A 21822-nucleotide genomic window follows, 5' to 3' on the forward strand; every position below is an offset into this window, starting at 1 on the left:
CGTTTGAGGTAAAACTAACCTTTCAAAATGTATTTATTTTAATATTACTTACATTTTCACTATTAAGTTCATTGACTCAACAAATACAAAAGAGAAATTCCGACAAAACCTTGTATGAAACATTAGTCTTATTGTTAGGTGTTTCGGACAATATTCTGTTCTACAAAGATACAATATTGTTCTATTCTACAATAGTTTATCCTTACAAAGAATAGACTTTGAATCGGCCAATACTCTAAATAAAGAAGCACACATAAGGAGGTTGATGTCCTTTCATTTTCAAGCCATATCCTCGAACCCGATGAAATTTTATACATTGAAATAGATATTTCATGAAACCCTTTATCAATAGGCGTGTAATGGAAAGGTAATTTTTACTAATAAATGGTGCTGAATCCCTTGCAAATTCTTTGTTGAACTGTTTATACAGTATTACCAAATTATCGAAATGTTTAGGTTTCCAGAAATGTATTATACTTTTTTCTACTCTGATGCAACTGTTTAAATAAAGTAAAATATTTATGTTATCTCAACTCTTACAGAAACAGCAAGATTGTATTCTTTCCTTCAATAACCGAAATTGTTTCTACGATGAATCAGGTCACTATAAAATTCTCAGAAAATTGATTCTTATTTTAAATGATACATTTACATCCATGTCCTGTAGCTCAAAGATTATATTCCTGTTTACAGCTATGATATTTTTTATAAGCCTACATTTGTTTTTTCTCAAAGAAAATTTAAAATCGTTACGATAATTTTAGCAACGGTCATTATTTACTTGCGCACATTCCTAAAGTTAAGTTATTAAATTTAAAAAAAATATCAAAAATACAAGTATTATGTTTCTGAATATTTTAAAATATTCAATGTAAAGATTACCTCAAAAACTATTCTTAATGATCCTCGAAGATTTCCTTAAAAGTCACACCAACTGCCATTGCTTTGAGCGTTTGCTGTGGCCCGATTTTCGACACTTTCAACTACAACTCTTCAGTAGAGCAATAGGTCCGAAATTTAATGAAAAAAATTCCCTTTATTTTAAAGGTAATCCCAGCTAATAGCTACACAACAAATGCAAATATTTTTATTTAATTAAATAATGTAGTTGAACAAATTTCAGTCAATTGCCATCCAAGTGCTTACTACATTCCTGATTAGATAGTTTTTAACGCTACATGTAATTAAAAACAGTTTAATCACAGTATTGTTTAATTGCTTTAATTAATTAGAGGTAAATGTTTGCGTAAAGGATTTTTTTCCAATAAGAGTAATTAATTTGACTCTAGGGAGAGCTCAAGTAGTTTATTGAGTAAAAGTTTTTCTCACGGACAAAAAGCATCTCTAGACGGCAATGAATGTATCGTCTGCATTGCAGCTTAAGACAAAACACCTCTGAAAACAAGTGTCAAATGATAGTAAAACTAAATTCCCTGAATTCAAGAGTCACTTCAGAAAGGATTCTAGATATTTTAAAGTTTGAATTGAATAAGTGTCGCGTTACTACTAGACTAAGGTAGTGATACATTCCTTCATATGGTAGGTTTGTGATGTTTCCAGCGTCATAGACTCATATTTACCTAAGTATACATATAACAAGACCTCATTAGTTTTTCAATGTTATCATTATTTATCTTTAAGTAGCTTAAATGTTCTTTCTTTGGTTTTATTTTTCCATTCTTTATTTTGGTTTTGATCAATCTTTCTTGAAAACTAATTAATTTAATTATATTAATTATTATTTATATATTATTATTTTATTGTTAACCAGAGAAATGTTTTTATATGGTATGAATGTAAAATTGGAATTTTTGAAAGCATTTCAGTAATTTGTTAGTATTTTGTACCTCAACTTTACGTAATATAAATACTGTTGTTTTAATCTATTTTTTATGTTTCTTTTCTAATTTGATGTATGTATAGAGTCAGATTTTTAGTCCACGACTATTGTTATTTTGAATTATTAGAGTGTGTAGGGCTTCTTGTTGAATGTTAAAGATTTTTTTAAATCAACATCATCTACTAATTTTTAATTATAGTTGTTTAAAGGTTCCAAGAAATTATACAACAATTACTAATTCCAAAATGCGTTTCCTTCATTAGTATCAAATCGAATTTGTTTTATTCATCAAAATACCAAATCACTAAGAAAGTGTTATGGTTAATAAGAGTAATAAGTTAACATCAAGATCAAGTTACTTAATAACTTTTATGTTGCAAATTTGGTCCACTTAAAAAAATTTAAAAATTATAATACAAAAAAAGTACGTGAGTTTTTGCAATTAAAAAATCTATTAGAATATCAAAAGCAAAAATATATTACCATGCACATATGTAATTACAATAACAAACTCCTTGAAAGCATTATACAAAAAATCCCTTTCTTTTAAATAAACTGGTGGCGCATGACAAAAAGGCTTGTAGTGCTAACGTATAAAGCGAGGATCGTTTAACCATACAACATTCCTTTGTAATGAGGAAACGGAATTTCATTGTTTTGCTGAATTAATGTGAGATTCACTAATGAATCACTGCAACACGAAATGTCTTTTGTTTACTAAGAATTAAACTCCAAATTAATTTACATGAAATTAAAAAAAAAACTTTACTCTTAAGTAATGCATAGCTAATGATAATCTGTTAACAAACCCAAATAACTTACTGTTAATTCATCCATTTTTCAATAATACTTTAGAATATTGCTTTAATAGCTCATCTCTAAAAAAAAAATTCACAATCTTAGTCAGCCACAAAGTTTTTCTCATGGCTAAGCGATTCTTAAACCTTCGAATGAATGCATAATCAACTACAGTACAATCACACAAGATTATTGGAAAATAGTCATGCATGTTCAGCAGGAAAATAATTTTTCCTACAGTCACCCGACAAAGTTGGCTTCCTTGTACTGTTTATAGTACAGAAAGCTGCTAATTGCTGCATATTTATACTTTGCCGTACGGTTTATACTTTGCCGTACGGTTTATACTTTGCCGCACATCAGGATTCCAACGAAACAACACAAAACAGCGTGGTTCTAGTATGCACGTAATCCGTGTATACTTGGAAATAGGTTGGCAACACTTAAAGATAATAATACTATGAGCAGCTGATTGACTATTATAACTTCGATTTAACCTGTCATTTCGCGTTTATAGTTTCGGTATTTATGAACTTCCTGGACTTTTCTTTTAAACGTTTTTAAAACATTCCTACGATCTTAATAAACAAAAAAAATATATTTAAAGCATTTTTTAGGCGCGGAAACCACTTCAAATTACAAAAACATACGGAACTATATTCTCAAAACGCGGAGCACGTTTCTTGCCGAGGAAAAATAGCGGAGTGATACGGACCGCGGGTACTACTTTCTCTAAGGGCACCATTTGTGTTGCCAGCTGAATCTAAAAACGTGTTGTATAGTGTTTAAAAGACTAATTATTTATATGATTTATAGTGACTGAAGGAAAAATATAATGTGTAACACGAATGAAAAAGGCCTTTGCTGCACTCGAGATCATTCGCGGCTCGTGCGTAAACATTGCTCTCGTGTGCAGCAAAGTGCCACTTTCACCACTAGTTACACAAATAACTATAGTTTTTTATATTTTGTTGGTCTCCTTTTAATAACACTCTACTTATACATAGTGTACCACTAATGTGGAGATGTTTATTGCTGGAGTAAAAGGCTTTGGTACTCAGGTTCCAGGTTCAAATTCTAACAACCAACAATATCTACCAATGTCATAACGCAGCGACCCTCTGGGTCTAGCTTAAACTAATGAGTAAAACGGTCCCGGGTTTGAGCCTAGCGTTAAAATGTGAAGTCAGGACATTTTAAAACATTTTATTTTTCCTACTTCCAGACTTTCAAGGAGTTTGCCTTAATTTAAAACATTATACCACTACGACCGAAAGAACCATACGGCGCAAAAGAATATCGGTAAAATGTAATTAAATACTAATTGTTTAATAACATTTATTAAACACGCGACTTTAATTTAATATAATTATGAATATAATGCATAAATTAACATGCAGTAGGTCTCTGGCCTGCTAATTGATTGAACATTAAACATGGCTGAACTAATTAGCAGATTAGTTATACCTGTTACATTCCTACAGTTAGTGTACAAATATAAACGTAGATTAATTAGATGGTTTAATTACACAATCGTAATATTACATCATTACATAAAGAGCTTCTTTGGTTTTCGGAATGATAATTTTAATTTGTAACGATATGTAACTCATTTATTATTATAGCGAAATAATATTAGTTCATGGTTAAATAAGCATAATGTTGTACATTATGTATCTTAACCTAAAGTGTCAAAAATATTTCCTTAAAAGAAGAAGAATCTTCTGTAAATTAAATCTTAAATTAGTAGTTACATCCAATCCAAACTCTTACTTTCTTAAAAAAGAATTAAAATTTCATAAATGTCAAAAACAATTTTTAAATTCTAGTTTACATATTATAATTTAATAAAAATCATAATAACACAACTCTTCCACAATGCAGGTCCTTACTCCTTGAAAATAAACGAACCGAACAGCTGTGCTTACGAGCATAAAAGACACACGTGACATATGAAACAATTCGCTAAATAATTACAAGGACGTAGATATTAGATAATACTAAATTGAATTTCCCACAATTATTTTCCGTAAAATGATAAGTAATCTACTTAAGTAATTTTTATTACTAGTCGACTGAAGTTTGGTTTCATAAGTAAACTAAACCTCCTTAATATCGATTTATAACCGGTTTTAATACATTTTACGTTAAAGACATAAATATATTTATCTATTTGTTTTTTATAAAAGCTAAAATCAATTGAATTTAGGTTCTCTATGATTAATTTGTTTAAAACCTGTGTACTATTTGTTAATCACACTAGACCAGGTTTACCAAACAAAAACTTTTCCTACAGTTGCCTGACAAAGTGGTCTTCCTTGCACTGATTACAGTACGCCAAGTAGCTCATTGATGCATTTACTTTCTCTTTCCGCACTCATTTTACTTTTTCCGCACTCATTTTTTTGCCGCACTCTAGTATTCCAACCACAATACACAAAACAGTTTGCTTTTATTGTTCACTTAATACGTTTACGCTTGAAAATAATTGATAAAACAATAAATTGATCAACTGGTGTAGTATTTTCCAATTCGTTCAACACTTGGATGTAACCTAACCTAAAAACGTGTTGTGTAGTGTTTGAAAGTCTAATTATTTATGTGCTTTATAGTAACTGTAGGAAAAATTGTATGTGTAACGCCAAAGCAAAGTGCCACTTGGCACAGTAGTTACACAAATAACTATTGTTGACTAATACAACGGCAAAACACTCAAAAGGTCCAACTATTATTGCATTCCTTTCTTTCGAACCTCGATATATTTTCTCCCAAAGTCTCGACCATAACAGAATATGCTGATGCAATAACGAACACACATTTATATGTATCTTTCCGAAAAGTGCGAGGACTTTACAGATCAACATATACATTGGGGACTGATAGCTTTCAGAAATATACGTATATTCAATTTCTTATTTGAATACCATCTCTCGCTACAGTAGGCTCTTTTTACTCAAAGTGTTGAAAAAGTAACTTTACCTAGGCTCCGTAGATACTTTATCATGTGGAAACTTAAATAGATTATGATTTTAGACAGGGCAAAATACTCAGATATGTTATAATACTGGAACTACCGTCCCGGTAATATTCCAATGTACAATAAATCTAAAATATTAGCTTTAAAGTAACGACACTGGAGTAATGTATGATACTTGTAACGAATATACAAGCATTGAATGTCCGAGTATTATAAAGTAGTATATAGAGTAGTATTATAAGACCCTGTATTTAGTGTATAATGGCTTTGTGAAAATTCCCCTTGTAGGTCTGCATATATCAGGCATTTGTATTTTGTTTTCCTTACCCAGCTGATTTGAACGCTGTAGCTTTGTTCATGCTAACTTAATTTTTATTTTATTCATCTTATTGGAAATAGTTTATATCCATATATTTTACAATTTAATTTTAGAATCTACCTATTTTTTTATATTTTAAGGTAAATATTTTCACATATTTTGACATAGGCTAAACATTGTTCCCTCTACAAATCAACGGATTATTACAGGGTCTTAAGTAAATTATATGCTAAGCCCACTTTAAAAAAATCCTAAAATCATCATATCCAAATTTATTCAGTCTTCAAAATTTAATAATATATTTTTAATAAAAAATACATTATATAATTTATTGTGCCTTGACCTCCAACAAAACAAAATTTAGAGCAATGGAAAATATTGCCATTCAAATAGTTAGTAACTTTCACCATAATTAACTACAAAGTTAACTTTCACTCTATTCTTGGTTTTAACAGGACGAGATAATTACAAAGGAAATCTTCAGTTGACAGCGTCGAGAATAGTCTGCTGATTACTTGATTATTAACAAAACTTTAACGACAATCATGGTTTTGATAATTGATTATTTAAAGTTTGAATGTCGTTGAATAGTTCCATGAAACCGATATGATTAACATGCAAAAAGAGCATTTGAAACCGCACTCGTTTTGCAAGACAGGAATACAACTTATTATAGAAATAATTAATATAAGGAAAACCTTTCACGATTTACAGTAAAAAGTGTCTGGTTATGATCGTTGTGCCTCATTTTATCTTCATACTCTAATTTTCACCATCACTGTGAATTTGGAGCAGTTAATTAAATGGTTTACATTGTTGCACCTATGACGTTTTTTAGGACTCTTTGGTAAATAATACAAAAAAGTAATACAAAATTCCATACTTTTTCTCCATAGTTTTTATAATCTGAGGATGGATGTTAGGTTTTAGTATTACCAAAACATTGTTATAACTGTGTTAATTTGCCTCTTTTTATTCCATAACGACCTATTGATTTCCGGATATTAAATATGTTTAATTTTGTAATTAAATAGTTTTACATGTAAAACATTAAATTAGTTGGTAACACAAGTTTATAGCCTTGAATAAGGGTATTTAAAAATCAATCTGGTACATTTTCAAAAGCTTCGTATAATTTAATTACCTTCTCTAAAATTCGTTGAGGTTTCGGTAAACGGAATGTTTTCCGATTGTTTGGTGTGAGAAACCTCTTCCTCTCCAACAAAACCAACAGGGTGGATCCTTTTTTTAGTTAGGTAGATATTTACGGGATTATCAATATATGAAACACTGTATTTTTAGTATTTTATGTACTCTATATAAGTTTCACATCCTATTACAATTGTCTAGCACTAAGACCCTAAAGATTAAAATATCTTCACTATTATCAAAACCACTTGGATTCCTCTAACACACGTGGAGGAAACCCCTTTTCCCAAGACAGACAAGTAATTACGTTTGAAGTAATGTTACAATTTGGCGAGAGTTTCTTCTTCCTGATCGCGATAGTTTCTTGGCAACTGCAAACTACGATCCTCACACGTTTCCTCTCAAATTAAAAGTCATCATAGTCGTTATGTGTATAATTTTAAACAAATTTAGATTAATACAATGTAATAATGTATTATTTCTTCCTTTCCTATTAGAAAGTTTTTAGAAGTATTTTTCTGACTTAGTGATACTGTAGTACAAGAATAGTGAAAATGGAGTTTTGATGTTAAACGTTAGATTCCAAAACAATCACAATAATTATTTGTAAGACGCTTAGCATTATTTTATCTAACACCAGGTAACATTACCGTTCCCAAAATCAAAGTAGTCCTTACTGTATTATCCTACGAAATTATTAATGTACCCCTAAAATATTGAGAACAAAACATTTAGTACAAAATCTTGTTTCCAAACAGATGTTGTGACTATACATGACATTTTCAGGTGTACTTTACTTCTAAAGATGATATTTTACTTGACAATACATACAAACTGCTGTACTCAGTTTAAGCTGGTAATAACACACCATTGTAGCAAGAACGTGTCATACAACAGTTGACACACTGAAGTTAATACCAAGCATTGTTTACACGGTAGGCTGTATAAATGTTGCTACATGTGTAGCGGAGATACAACGTAATGTATGCGCCTGCTGAAGGAATTAGCATAAAGGATGTGTGCATCGTATCTCCTTGAATGTAACACTAAAACAGTGTGTTATATAGTTAATAGTTGTGAAGGATAAATATTTGAAATTTGTTTGCACACTCTTCCTAATTGATTGATTGTTTTGACTACACTACGTTTCTGTCAAGTGTATAACTATTAATTTTCATTTACCTAACAATGACAAAGCCATATCGGTAGCTAATTTTTGGAAAAGCGAAGTCTGATTTCCGGACACGGAAAGTATGTAAGTAGTATTTACCTAACTATTCCATCCAATTTAAATATTTTTCATACACATTGATTACATGTTATACAATACATATCCTAATGTTCTCGAAACATAATTTAAATTTAGAGTACTATAGGAGTAAAAGAGGAGGATAGTTTTTATGCGTAAATAGAGAGAGGTGGATAGGTAGATTTAGCAACTGTGAATCGTTTTCAGCTGTCCAACATAATTTAAAATAAGATATTTCTAATTTTTTTTAAACCATTGTGTGTAAGAGGTTTAAATTAAATAATACTAGCATTTTAAGTATTTTTTAAAACATTTTAAATGTAATTTTTAAAACACTTTATTCATTGTGGTTCATTACGCCAGAATAAATCTTGTTTCACATGTCTACGATTTACGTATCCTCGAAAATGCTTCTCTAAATCAGATACCAGTTGTAAAGGTTTGTGAACAACGCTTCTAGGGGTCAAAAGAATTCATGGTGTAGAAATTCCATGAATTTCTAGAAGTTCCAAAACACATTGACTACAAGCTTAGCAATAATTCAGCCACTCAACCATATTTTGGAGAAGTTCAAACTTATTCTTAATTGTAAATGTATTCCTCAATTATGTTACGGAACAACATATACCTCACTATAAAAATTATCCTTATTTCGTTAGCTAGAGTAATTTCAAAATTAGTACACAGGTCTCCAGCGTTTGGTGCAAGTTTTAATTGTCGATGAGCTTATGTATCTTTTTATTAGATCCACATCTTTTATAGTAAAATATAAATTCAAATAGTCTAGAAACTTATTAGTTGAACGTGTCACGGATTGGCAACACTGTCTAGTGACCCCATTGTCCACGCTTCCGGTCTGCTGGCCACTACATCCGGTTACCCATATATACATTATCAGTTTACCCTAGACCCTACTATACCATAACAGGTTGGGCTGCATATCAGCCGTTAAGTGGAGAGTTAAATGTGCTCTATTTTAGGGGGGTCTTTCCGTGGGCTCTGTGTTATGCTGTATACTGTATTAAATCTACTATCATGTTTCGTAAAACTAAGATTGTTGTCAATTTCATATTTTAACTAACTTGAGAAACTAATCTTAAATCTGTTAAAGTTTTATTTTTTTTATCCTGGAAATGATTTAAAAATAAGTAAAGTATTCAAATTAGCACATGTCTACGTAATAATTTGCTACATTTAATTGTATTTGCTGACATTTGCGTTTATATATTAATATACGTGTCGACATTCACGTTACATGTTAATTTGTACATTTTTAGAATATTGTTAACATAATGTGGTATTTAAGACTCTTAAACTACTTCCTTGTCGGTAAAGGATTTTCAAATTTGAAATTTTTCTTACAAATACATTTCAATTAAGTCCTTACACATTAAGGCCACAAATTTATAACATTGCACTCAATTTGGTTGTGTGATAAAACTGTAAACCTTTATTTTAGTATTTCAAAAGTATACAGTGGATATTTGTGATGAAATCATTACAATGATAATTATTATTAGTTTCTGAAAGCAAAAGATTATGATAATTGAATGAAGGATGAATATCTATTTACTACACATGGTAACTATATCATACAGATTTATATACCACATGATGCTGGTTTAACCAATCATCTGCACTGTATTATATGCAATCCTTGCCCATATTTATACCATTATATTTTTTCTTAAGTTCTACACCCAAATCAATAGTCTATAGTTAAGAGCAGTTACGATTACATTAGAAAGGAAAATTACAAATGTTAATATTTTAAGCATATCACGAGACTATGATAAATTGTTAATACATTTTTTTACTACTAGTTTATTGTTATGTCTAAACAGTAAAAAAATTTCCAAATAAATATTATTAAATTTATTTTCTACCAATGACATTACACATTACACATGTATTAAAGCACATTAATGTAAATGATATTTATCTTCAAGAACATTGAGAGCCTCAGATCCTCTATCTCATTATGTACAAAGCCCCCGAGACTTGTGTTAAGGCTGTGCAGCTGAATACCCCCTTTAAATATATACAGGGATCTCTTATTCATCTTTGTTATGTTATGAATACAAATAGTTTAATTTTCTAAATAAAATTGTAAATATGGAGAGTACTATGGGATGACGATTTTAGTGTATAAATATATTCGACTAACGTTGTGTCATTGATCTTGTTTATCTTAACACTTTGAAAATGTGTATATAATGTTGCTCTTAGACCTACAAATAAACCTATAGTTCGGATATTTTTACATATTTGTAACAGTAAGATTATTTTGTGATTTCAAATTGATGTCACTGAATCTTGTTAATGAATTCAAACTACTGAATCAAAGCACATTCTAAATACACAGCTCAAATATTGAATACTGAAGTTGTAATACGGCATATCTCCAAGAAGCTATATTGCATTTCTCATGTACCAATTATCTGGAATAGTTGTCAGCGTCGTTTAAGCTATCAAGAAATTCAGAGTAGTAATGTTTGAGATTAAATTTGTCACTCGAAAAGTATTAGTTCTCCTTATTTAAGTATTTTTGTTTCCACGATAATTAAATTAAAATAGAATACAATATAAAACTATACAGGTTATGATTGTACATTGTAAACATAAAAACAGGCCATTAACATTAATTAAACCTTTTTATGCAGTAATTTATCTAATATACATTTCCTTCAATAGTTATAACTCGACAGCTATTAAAATTATACTCGACTATCAAAAGTCATAATACACTACTCTCTAATTTATATGTAACAATTTTATCTTACCAGAGATTTAAATTTCACTTTGTACTTCATACACTTGTTTTTAACTGCTATACTGCTTACAACTGCTATCTATAACTTCTAAACACAGCTAGGCGTGTAGAGTAGAAAGGGTTGCCTTGATAACAACAACAACCTTTACACAACACTGAACATCATAATGTTCCTGACATAGGGTTTTATCACTTACGGTTCACTGATTTTTATAAGTTTTCAGTAATTTGGTAAACTATACAAGTAAATGCGTCCATAAAGCTATTTATAGTAATTAACATTTGTAAATAAAGTGGCTATACATTGAAAAAAATACGATCTAGATATACTAGAGATGAACCTTAATTCTGCCTCCCTGAAGATTTAAATAATAACAAGCTGCTATACCCGTGCTTTGCAACGGGAAGAAAACGTGACCTAGAGAGCTAAGTAATTTTGATGTGTGTTTTAAAACACGGCAACTCTATGATTTAGTTTGAAAATATAAACTGATTTAAAAGTGTAAGTGTAAACCTACTTACTTCCAAACCCCTACTTTTTATGTTAATAGATCCAAAAGAATATGACAACATATCTTACTGTAGCAATACCTAACATAAATTGCTTCATATTGATGCTTCACAAATGACATGTTTTACCATAAATTATTATTCAGTTTTAGTCAAGCCTCTTTACATGTAGCTTACTATATAAATTACAAAATGAAACTTTTAGCAATACTTTACAAAACGTACACAACCACGCTTTAAAACCAAACACAACCCTCCTCAATCTACATAAAGCGTCACAAACATCCTTTTCGAGTAAATAAACAGACACCAGTTCATTGTACTGACCAGCTGTTTCATTAACTAAATTAAATTAAATCATGTAAACTTTGGAAGCATGCCAGGCATTAGCATGCCACAGGCTGGTTTCCCTTTGGAAACCAGCCTGTGGGGAAGAAGTTCGTCCATATCAATACTTTTCGGCAAATCTACACGCTCTAAGCTTCATTTTGATGTGCCATATGCCTATATTTTTATTTAGTAAATGGCCTTAACCGTTTACATAAAATTTGATTGTATCACTTTAATAATATAATAGATTTAAATTGTTTACACTTGTTATTCTAGTTTACGTTTTATTGTATTTTCCTTACAAATGGTTACTTTTGGAGCATTTCAAACCACGAAATAGAGTAAGAACAATAAAAATGAAGTCAGTTATTCAGAATAGTTAAGATATATATTACATTAAATGATTAGATGAATCTACATTCGCTAGTTTGGTTATTTCTAGTTTGGATTTCGAATTGGTCGTCATAAGTAAAATTAATTATATATTAGTTTATTTATAATATTATATTTTATTACTGTCCTTTATATTGTAGGTAAGTTATTAGTATATACATATTGAGCTAAACAATTAGGCAGACAAAGAATTCGCCTACATACAGTAACTAAGCACCTAACTCGTCAAATTTTGAACACAATGTAACATAAAATACGTACAATATATTCCTCAGTAATATACTACATTTTCTCAGAAAAGTCTTATTAATCATGTTATTAATGATCTGCTTGATTAAAAAATGTTTTGAAAACAATTACTCGATTAAAAATGACAGGCTGATTAAATGATAAGTTTTTTGCTATTTTTCGACTGTTCAAAACTCTAAGGTATGACGATATAAAGTCATTCCAACACTAACTATAGTTTCTTTAGCTATCACCTTTTCAGACTACTAAGGGTCTGGGTGATTCCGAATCCAATCCAATTCCAAGAATAGTGTTGAAGTCCCTGGCAAATACGGGATGCGATTGCTTAATTCTTTCAATGTCAGAGGAACTAACGGATATGGGCTAAAACTAAAAAGACTATTCCTTTATTTAAAAACCTAGAGTATGTACCGAAGAAGCTTAAGTTTTGTATTTACGCTTGTTAATCTACATGAGTCATGAAAATTAGGCTTAAGACTTAAACTTATCTATGAAATATTTATTGATATGTTGATAGATGAGTGTGAAAGAAACAAATTTGGTAAATTCAATTAAAATAGACTATATCCATAAACGAGCAAACTATGACAGTTAATTTATTTTCCATTCAAATTTACAGTTTTTGAAGTTTTTTCGTAAACATTAAGTGAAAAAATCTTTTCAACATACAAAGTTATTTGTTTGTTTAAGCTCAACAAAATAGTTAGAAAAAGAATAGCCACATTTTATGTTTTGGGGGTAAAAAATGGGAAAGCACAACTTTTTACCTCCAACCCCCCCCCCCTTTATGCCCCCTTTTATACATGGAGTGTGAAAATAAAAGTTTCGCAAAATACAGTTTAATAAATAATATTTTTTGATTATTTCTATTTGTAAACTGGAAACTAACGTTTGTGGTGAATTGTATACAATTGAAATATAATTATAGCTTTAGAGGAGCTGGACAAACATACTCTGCATGTTCATTACAAATTCATTCAGTTATAGAATTCAAGAATAAGAATATAAGAATAAGAATTCGAGAATTAGAATTCATTCACAAATGCTGGACTACGAATTCCAACCACAATCGATCTCTTGGACCTTGCACTAGTTTAACTAAGAACCTGTTCAGTCCAGAGCTTTAGTTTGGCTATAGACATTTCTGTTATTGTAATGATGACCTTAAAATACTATAGTGTGTATTTACATAGTTTGTATACTAACCTTTTTTTGACAAGTTGTCTATTAGTAAAATATAGACTTGGGGGCGTGAAATAAATGGAACTTTTTAGTACAATATTTTCTCCTTACAAATTCCACTCATGCTATTACATAACCAGTATTTATATATTCCTATATTAATAGCTACAGTAGTAGTATTTGTCGAGTACATTGGCAACTGAAGTTTTAAATTGAATTGCAATTTCACGATTTCACTTTCATCTGTTTTCAATTACCGGTAGATACAGTGCTATTTCCAATAAAGCTTTTAAGAAATTAAAACTTTCCGAAGAGTCCTACCTTTTAGTATCGTCGCTTAAATTATTTATTACCTTGATGTACAATCAATACAAAACAGCTGAGATTATTTTATTTACATTTTAATATATTTAAACTTTAAAAACAATATAGTGTCTCTGTTTTATACAAAAAGTAATTTTATCGAAATGCAATCACAACATTGTTTACTACTTTGTATAATACAAGAGCCTACAGTATTGAAAGCTCTTTGGACGAGTATAAAAACATTAAAAAAGATAAGATGGATTAATAAATTAAATCTTGAATGTCATTTGAAACAAAATAACATTATCAATTGGTATATCATTTAGTAAAAATATTAGTAACATATACTTAACAAAAATGATTGGATATAAGGCAATATAAGATAATTCATCTGGAAATAAACCCAGCAAATTATTTGTCTATATTGTAAATACTCTTTACCTACGACCGTTTTTTTTAAAGTAGTCGTTTCAGTACAGTTCTTAAAATTGAAAATTATCTCACAACAGCATTGTTTACATTCATAACAGCATAGTTTTACTCATAACAACACGGGTAACGGACCAATGAGGTTCAAGGATTGAGAGAGGAGAAGCAAAATTGTAATGATTCGAAATTCAACTAATCAGCTGTTCAGGCCAATTTAATTGTTGATTGATGCAATTAGTATTTTATACAATGTTTCGTTGCATCAATGTCATTGGCAATTAGAGGTTATAAACAAAAACATAACCTCTCTTAGAAGTTATGAGTAGTGATTTTTAGTAATTAAAACACCGTCGTAGGTAAAGTAGTGTACACAACTCGCGTAAATAGTGTTAATGACACTCGTAGAAGTTTTTAAGGCACTCGCCAGGGCTCGTACCTTAAATTTTCTACTCGTGTCGTTAACACTATCTTTACGCAATCGTTGCGTAAACTACTATATTTATAAATACGTATACTGCATATAGGTGTAGCACATGGCGGCGCTACCTAGCAATATAGATACACGCATGTACTACAAGTTGCATCACTAGGATGTCACGGCGTGCCACGCTAACATAGAGATCTGATTAATAGATTATTAAATCCGATGATTAAATACAGGAAAATGATCTGTTTATTTAATTTAGTACAAACATGTAGTTCTATTTCGAGAACCAGTAAATCGGACTATGTGAACGTGGTTGTATTGGGTTTTTTTAGATGAAATGTTTGTTATGATTTTATGTCAAATAAATTGAATTCACCAGCGATATGCTGTTTAACCACTATAAATTGAAACAAACTAGAAATCCGCTGCATTTGACATTCCGCTGTGTTCTGTGATGCAAATTTAGTTTCGGTTATGGTTTGTCACACAGACTAATTTATTAGTGTATGAGTCATGGGTAATTATGTACTATCAATAGTTTTGACTTTAGGAACTGTTTTGACCTTTATTTTACGACTTTGTCATTTTTATCATAAAAAAAGGTTTCCATAATTAAATCTTCCGAAATTTAATAATCTTCTTCATTACAAAAAACCCAAGTTCTCAAATGATCAACTAAGAAAAAATATGAATATGTATTTTATTCAGGATACCAAATAAATCCCAGTTCCATTTCAAACCATGTGTGAAATTCCATTTAGCACATTTCGGGTTTTTACAATATGTACACAATACTCATAGGTTTGGATTAAATTACCATTGTAATATATTTAATCACTAGGGCCTAAAGTGACTCTTTTTGACCCGAGGTCAAGTTTTACGATCGAGGCAAAGCCGAGGTCGGAAAATGAGCGAGGGATAAAAAGACACTTTGTGCCCGTGTGGTGAACTATATTTTTCGTCATATTGCATCATTAATTAAAAACCAAGCTAGACAATGAAATAATTTGCATGTAAAGATAACCTCTCAAAACGACTTCTAGCTTGTTTTCAATTCTGCTAATGCAAATAAGCTGCTGTTTAGTAAGTGATTCAATAATTTCGTCTCTTACTATTGTATGCCACAGTACATTATGCCATCGATATGTCGAGCGATCGACAATAGGCTAACACCTTGCCTAATAATTCAATCGATAAATAATTTCGATCGATTCGATTGCCACAATCGAAATTTACGTCTGTTTACAACGGCTGATTTTTACTCCCATGGACTAAACATGGTTTTTACTCCCTAGAGAGTAAAAATGCTACTTTAGACCCGCAACGCTTGCATAAATAACTGCTGTTTTTCCTTCAGCATGATGAAAAAACTGTATTTCATTCCTTCTCTCAATATGCTACTTACAAAATCTTCTAAACGTGTAAACATCAAAGACTGGTTTTACAGACACAATACCTTTATGTTGGATCTCACACAGAATCACTAACATTGTTTGTATTTGACTACTTGTGTAGAATATCTGATATGTGTGACGACGCGGTGTCTGTGGTTTCTTTGTTCCTCAGTTTTCTAAATCCCTAGTACAAACCATGTCTTTTCCTCCTTAAGAAGACGAGAAAATGATTGTGTAGGTTGAATAATAGTAAAATAACAATTTTTAAATGTTGGGTTAGCGAAAATAGTGGTGTTCTACAGGGTGTCCCGGAACTCTCTACCAATATTTTAGGGTATTGCTCCTGGGTAAGAAACATACCTAAATATCATATTTAAACTGTCCGGAAGTCCTTAGTTACACACACAGCCGCCATTTTGTTTTTTTCAGTTATTAATTTTTTTCTAAAGAATGGTTGAACATACGAAATGGAAACTTTGCACAAACATTTATGACAACTAGACAAAGATACCAAAGAATTGTCACGATTTTTCAAATTCATAAAACAAAATGGTGGCCATTTAAAATGTTTGTAAAATCGATTATTTTTGAGTTATTTAAGAAAGAAAATTTTAAATGAACGCCATTTTGTTTTATGAATTAGAAAAATCTTCATAATTTTTTTGTAGCTTTGTCTAGTTGTCATAAATGTTTGTGCAAAGTTTCCATTTCGTATGTTTAACCATTCTTTAGAAAAAAATTAATAACTGAAAAAAACCAAATGACGGCTGTGTGAGGAACTAAGGACTTCCGGACAATTTAAATATGATATTTAGGTGCGTTTCTGACCCAGGATCAATGCCCTAAAATATTGCTAGACAGTTCCGGGACACCCTGTAGAACTAGTCCTCATATTCCTTATTTAAATAATGTTCTTGTAAAAATCTATTTTGAAATTTTCTTATAATGTGCGTTTTATAACAAATGGAAAGGTTTTCTTTCTTTTCTAGAAATTATTTTACTATTTAACTAAACAGCACAATTTATGTGAAATACTAAAAATAAAATTAATTTATTTTCTCAGAAAGGCATTTCACGTAAAATATATTTACGATGATTAAAATACAAGTTATATTGGACACAGTGATATTTTTTAAACTTGACGATTATTTTTCAAACATTTTTTCCGCATTAGATACATTGAATGTAGAAGAGAGGTGGAAAATACTTCTCAGTATCATTTCTGTATCATGTATAAGTCCGGAACTCCACCCTTGAGGCTATTTGTAAGCGTTGCTTGAAAATGTATTCGTACTGAAGCACCTTCTTTCATACTTGTTTTTATTAAATCAACAATAAATTTAGAGCTAGTCTCTTTTCTACTTTTATGAACATCAACAATTATGCCTATGTATGAAATACAGAATAGAGTTAAAATGCATGTTTAATGTATCAATGATATTATAAAATAAAAATTATAACCAAACCGTACTAAATTGTTCCCGTAAATGTTGTTGTGTTGTGCGTTGTTGTTCCGTGTAAATTGTTGTTGTTGTTAATGTACATTGGTCCGTGTTGTTGTTGTGTTGTTGCTTTCGTTTAATTTATCGTACTAATTTGGACTAAATGTGACCTATTTTAACTCAAATTCCTGTACCTCTGCAGCAAATATTGTCTGAATTGATTCATAGTGAATTCAGTTCACAGAAGGAGAAGTATCAAGAATGTACTTTACTTAGGTTTGTCAAGAAGTGATTGTTGTCTAGGAATGGAATGAATATTAACATAGACAAGGGAGTATGTTTTATCTATGATATTAAATAGCTTTGTCCTGCTTTGCCAACATTCTAAAATCAACAGTATTCTGTGAACTTATTAACAGGTTTGCTTAGTTTTAGCGATTTCCTTAAATAAAAATTACCCTAGGTTACACAGTAAGACCTAGACCCGGGACGGAATAGTTTTTGTTATATATTTTATGTACCTAGAGGCCAAAACACCATCCGTTTTCTTTTACACGTAATAATTAAGATTTTTCGATGCAATTATACTGTACAATATAACTGTAACATTATTTTAACATGTTGTAATATATTCAGAAGTTCTGTTTTATATTGCCATTCTAAGATGTAGTAAGCTGTTTTGTATCTTCATTCAATGAATGAAAAATCTTTCAAAATCGGGTAAAAATCACTACTTTAAGTGACGTACCGTGGATAACATGTTGATTCAATTGTTTCGTTTTCGACATGGGTGGTCATCTTGTTCATCATCTTTATAATTCGTCATCTTATACATTAATTGGTAATCCTGATTCTAAAACCGGGCTTTGTAGGATTTGTTTCTTATATTTTGTTTTTGGTAATATTGGGGGGTAGGGTCATAAAATAGGCAAACGTCAATAATGTTACAGCGACCGAAAAAAGATAACCCTGTACTTAATTGAATTTTTTAAACAGGTTGTTTACTTTAACACTTCAATAAAGTACTATACGAATTTGAACATTGCTTATAACTTCAATTGACAGTAAAAACCAATAATAAAATTGAATAAAACATTTGTTTCCTTTCGACCTATACTACAATATTGTCAGCTGTTTCTTTGTGGTACTGTAAATGGAAAGAAGCACTTTAGCTGAGCTTTTCGTAAATTTAACCCGTTTTAGCTCGAGCTCTGATGAGTGTTTATTTATTTTACATGTTAGTTCACAAAACGAAAATCGGATCTTGCCCTAAAGGAACCATATTTTATTTGTGTGCTGTGTTAAAAAGAAGGACTGAAATAGAAGATTGCACTACCTCAGCCACAACATCTTGAGGCTGGATTTGGTTGGTTAAACTTACCGGAGACAAAGAATCTAGTGTGTTATATACTCCTTCACTCTCTGAAATGTTGTCTTTTGGAAACCGAAACCTAGTCTTGAAACAAACATACGTTATATATCTCTTGACCTAAAAAGATTTAAATTTAAACGAATTGAAAAAATCTGCTTATGTTTGTATACATCTCCGACTGACGTTATGTATTTCCTCTTTGGCCAACAAAAACATAAATATTGTCTAACCATTAGCTGTAATATTTATCTTATTGTCTGTTAGTTCGCAATTCTATGAAAAAATGTGTTTAATTGACAACCCTAGATAATAATCATTGACCTGTGCAAAACATGTGTGTTTCTTAAACACAGCTTCCATAAAAATATAACTTTTTTCTGATTTCATGTATCCAAGACAGCCTCTACCAAAAATAATAAACTACTAATCTCAAGCACAATTTATGTTTTCTATTGTATTCAGTAAGACAAATCTACGTTTTACAAAGAACTACTGTATGTTTCGATCGAAACTAATGCTAAAATATAAACTATCCGTGCCGTACAAAAAATAAGGGCTAGTACCATCCCATAAAATAACACAAATTTCACTAAATTTATGGAACCCACGTCAACCCATATTCGATCACATTATTGGGGACGGAAAGGTATTGAAACAAATACAAAGGTACCTCACTACCAATTATACAGGGCGTTTATAAAAGAATCATCAGGTTTTAAAACATTTTATTGACGTTAATGTTTAACAAATATGGCTATAAAATATATCAACAGAAAGGAGAACTCTTAAATTTTTCTAAGATACCCCTATAAGTGCTCAATGTGCCGTCCATTAGCCGTGGAGCAAGTTTCCAATTTATGTTGTAAATCGTCCCATACACCGGCTAGCATCGCAAGGTTCATTGATTCTACAGCATTGTGAATTCGTCCACAGAGCTCTTGAAGTGTTTGAGGCATTGTCATTATAAATACCCCCGCCGCAGCAAACCTGCCGTCTAAGCGAATTTCCATTTGGCCGAATTGATTTTCAATTGATCTATTTAAATAACATTAGGTTTAACGAGTACCTAGGTTTGCTGCTACAAGGAAACTAATAAAGTAGTGTGTTTTTAGTAAAATATTGATAGCTTACTATAAAATAAATAAATTTGCCAAGTTTGATCAAAATATATCCATAAACAAGCAAACTACAACATTTTACAATATTCTCCATAAGAATAACATGGGAATTTTAAATTTACAATTTTTTTAGTTTTCTCCGTAACCAATAACCGTACAAAAACACTTTGATATACTGAATTGTTTGTTTTTTTAAGCTCTTTAAGAAGATTTGGAGAAAAATTGGGAAATTTTGTGTTTTGAGGGTAAAAAGTGAGAAAAACCAATTTTTACCCCATAAAACCCCCCATAAAACCCTGTTCCCATGGTCCGATCATGCTGGATCGCGAACTCATTCAAGTTTATCCCGCCTTACACCTTCAAACCAAATTTCATCAAAATCGGATAAAAATTACTCAAGTTATCGTGTTCACGGACACATATATATATATATATATATATACATATATAAAAATTTTAACGAATGGTGTTTTTGGCCTCTGGGGACATTAAAATGAAAAAGTAAATCGGTCCCGGGCCTAAGTCTTACCATGAGACCTACGGTAATAGCTACTTCCCTATAGGGAAATTCGCTAAAACGTTGTAAAAAATCACACAACGAAAGATCAGAAGATCTACGGGGCCATTTGAGAAGGGTCAAGTCATTATCGTTAAATCTGCCAATCCACCTCAGATTCTAAGAGAACTTTTGCGTGACCACTGCTTTTACATTTTAATACACCTCCAGAGTTCAACTGGCGATACCACCTTAAAATGCTTTAGTGTGTTTTTTAAAATGACTCCAAAACTCACGCTGGACGGTTATTAAAGATGCACCTAATGAAAAACACTTTGTCATACCGTAATGAAAAACACAAATTTTTGTTCTTGAGTTGTAATTATTTTGCAAACATGCAAACACGTCCAATAAAAAAACCAAGACTGATTATTGAACAGCTGATTATAAAACTTGGAAACATGCTTTTTAAGCACATGTTTCTAATATTAATGTGAGACAAGAATTGGGCGAGGTACATGCCATTAAAACCTGATGATTCTTTTATAAACGCCCTGTATATCTTTAAACAATTCGCCTACACCTCAAGGTTCGTTTAACCCACCAAAAGATTTCACGTAACATAAATTTCACTTTAAAAACTGGATAGTTTTGGAACTTTATATAGCATAATCGATATTTTACAAGACAAAGAAATATACTAAAGTGAAGTTTAGTTTTAACCTCGTGATTCATTAGATTGGTCTACTTATGAGTGTTATTAGCGCATAATTGATTAAAGTTACGAAACTCTACTGCTCCAGTTAAAGTTTCCAAGAAAATTAGTTTCTCAAAACGCTTAACTTGCTTGAGATGTTCAAACTTAAACTAACTTGGCCCGTGTTAACTAGAGTTGCTGTATTGGCAGTTTATATTCCTCTGTGGGTTTCCCTGAAATTATTATCTATAATCATTGTTGGTAATATGATAACTTTGTTGAGTATACTTACACTTGACATTATATTGGGTTGATGGGATATGACCGAGTTTTTAGTGTTTATTCCAGGCGTGCAAGAATTTTTGAACGTTA

The sequence above is a fragment of the Macrosteles quadrilineatus genome, unplaced genomic scaffold, assembly GCF_028750875.1.
Source record: "Macrosteles quadrilineatus isolate MER2022 unplaced genomic scaffold, UCM_ALF_1.0 Scaffold_1__1_contigs__length_201487025, whole genome shotgun sequence".
In the NCBI taxonomy this organism is placed as follows: domain Eukaryota; kingdom Metazoa; phylum Arthropoda; class Insecta; order Hemiptera; family Cicadellidae; genus Macrosteles; species Macrosteles quadrilineatus.